A 2,806-nucleotide genomic window follows, 5' to 3' on the forward strand; every position below is an offset into this window, starting at 1 on the left:
GGTTCGAGCCCTGGTCTGGGAAGATCCCACATGCCGCGGAGCAACTGGGCCCGTGAGCCACAACTACTGAGCCTGCGCGTCTGGAGCCTGTGCTCCGCAACAAAGAGAGGCCGCGACTGAGAGACCCGCGCACCGCGATGAAGAGTGGCCCCCGCTCGCCGCAACTGGAGAAAGCCCTCGCACAGAAACGAAGACCCAACACAGCCAAAAATAAATACAAAAATAATAATAATAAATAAATTAAAAAAAAAAATTCTGGACACAGAACCAAATCATCATTAGTTGTTCTTTCCTTTGTTTCACCATTTCTGCCATCAGGCCCCAAATTTTAACAAAACTGATCCTAACCCATCTCCCTTCTTTCCCACCCCAAATAATACACCACTAATAGCCAAACACCACATACATGCTACGCTGTAAAAATGCAGAGTTAACACTATTGGGAAGAAGGCTGTGGGTTGTGGAGATGCTCTTTGAAGATCTACAGTATCTTTTGCTCTCCCACATCCCATTCTGCAAGTTTTGTCCTTCATAGAAGGCCCTTTGCTTTTCTCAGCAAAGTTCAGAATGGGTTGCCTTGAAACACTGACCCTCCTTCCCCTCCACTAGGATGGGTGTACAAACTATACAGCAAGAACAGCTTTAAAGCACTTGGGCTGCTGCAGGGCACAGAAACTATACTGGCTCTTCAACGGACATCTTTTCAAGTCACCTTTATGGTATCAAGACAAGTAGAACTCCTTCTTTCCCCACTTGAAACCCACAGTCAGATGTGACAGAGGTTGGTGCTCAGGGGAGTTAATTCTTGTCATCTTTTTTGTCATCATCCTCTGAGGAGTAGGAATGCCACATCAGCCTTTCCTCATAGAAGGATATGACAACCTGTGGGCACTTGACATTGGCTTCCTTGGCAGGGACCAGGTCAGCCTCATCAGAGTTTATCCATTTCATCAGGAACACAAGTTCTCCACTGGAGTCTGTAGCTCCAATAATCCACTCCGGTTCCAAACCCTGGGCAAAGCCTAGTGGCTTTTCTAACTCTTCTTTCTTCTTCTTTGGTTTGCTCTCCTCCCCCTTATCTTCCAAATCAGGATCAGCTTTGCGCTTGCCTCCCTCTGATTTATGTCTCGTGTGTTGTTTTCTGTGACTGCAGGAATTCAGCAATGAGGTAGGGGTAATCCAGGTTTTCTTCTGGTTCCCACGTGCTGTCTTCATCTGAGGACCCCTTCCACTTTAGAAGGTACTCCACTTTGCCCTTTACCACTCGACGGTACAGAACTTTTTCCACCACATATTCTTCTTCTAGCACCTCCTCCACTTCTTGTTTTGTTTTTCCCCATAGTGCCCGCCAGCTTTCTGGTATAAAGGGTGACGCGGCTCAGAGCAGCGCCCACGAGCCCGAGAGGAATCGGTGTCGCGCTACTGGCGTGTCTTGTCGGGCCGGCCCGGGGGAGTGGCGACCAGGAAAGCAACACGCTGGCTGACCGCGGTTGAGCCCCTCACTGCAGCGGCGACCCGCAGGCCCCGGCCAACGGCCCTCCCTCATTGTTTCATTTTTTTTGTTAGGTTTTTAGATATTTATCATTAGAGATTGTTTAATTATTATAGATGTGGATTTATAAAAGCTTTAGTTCCTTTTGTTCTTTAGGTAAATTTTTTCAAATCAATTTTAATATCAAAAAATAGAAATATGATTTTCCTTCATACATAATGCCAGACTATTCTCAAAAATAGCTACAAATATTTACATTACCTCCTGTGTTTAAATGTGCTGGCTTCATCACAATCTCATACACATTGTATACTACATAATTTTTAATATATTTTTTTAAAGAAGAGTTATATTCTAAGCCTGCTTTGTTTTAATTTCCTTGATTATTACTGCATATTAAATTACATTATATGTTTATGGTATGTTTTGTCAGGTCACACCTATGCAAATACACCTATGTCATTATAGATGTTAACTTTCTCATATTTGAGGTTAAAATATTTGATGACAGTTGTTTCTTTTAATTTTCTTCTTTTTCATTTTGTAAAAAATGAAAGTTTTTATTTGTAGCTGCCAATATTTTTTGTGTAGTTCATTTAATTGCATCAAGTTAGAATATTATCAAATGTTTAATCCTTCACCAGTATGACAATTATTCTGTTATTTTTTATGGTTAATTTATTAGTCCACTTGGACTTGCTTGTGACTTGTTATATTTTATAACCTTTCAATTCATGATCCAATTTATCATGTATATTTATACCTTTCCAGATTGAGATACATTATGGGAAACCATGCAAAATTTTCCTCCCCCTAATTGTGGACATTTGATACTCTTTCTCTTTATTGTATTATATTATACTATTTATTCTTGCTTGCTTTCTTTGCATTTACTTAATTTTACTGGCTTCAAATCAACACACTTAATATGGTTTTAACATCCTCTCCCTGTTCTGCTTAAAACTGATCCTGGTTCTGCTTATTTGTACAAACTCAAAAATTTGGGAGCCTAATCAAATGGGCAAAGAGCCTAAAGAAATGGAATATGATGTTTACTTTCTCTTCCTTTATTGCTTTCATGGGAGGTTTGTGAATTCATGAGTCCTTTGAGTGTTGACAGCTGACAGAGGCCTGTGTTCTCGTGGCTCGGTAAGGTAAAGGATGGCTAACAAGGTGGAAAATGGCTGGAAGAAGAGAGCAGGATAAACTCACATTTGAATGAGAAACCAGAATACCTATATACTGATTTAGACAGCTTTAAGGAAAATGATTTTCAACTATTTTAAAATGACCCCAGAGTTTGAGAAATTGGAC

General features: G+C 40.6%; 1 pseudogene across 1 annotated transcript; it reads right to left on the reverse strand.

Moving 5' to 3' along the window:
• Positions 1-253: 253 nt before the first annotated feature.
• On the reverse strand, positions 254-1,781 carry LOC309623066 (chromobox protein homolog 1 pseudogene; annotated as a pseudogene). Its single transcript has 2 exons — positions 1,754-1,781; positions 254-1,480 (listed from the first exon to the last, which is right to left on the reverse strand). The product of its transcript is annotated as a chromobox protein homolog 1 pseudogene (transcript).
• Positions 1,782-2,806: the final 1,025 nt, after the last annotated feature.

This window comes from Balaenoptera borealis (assembly GCF_965194805.1).
Source record: "Balaenoptera borealis genome assembly, chromosome: 2".
Classification (NCBI taxonomy): Eukaryota; Metazoa; Chordata; class Mammalia; order Artiodactyla; family Balaenopteridae; genus Balaenoptera; species Balaenoptera borealis.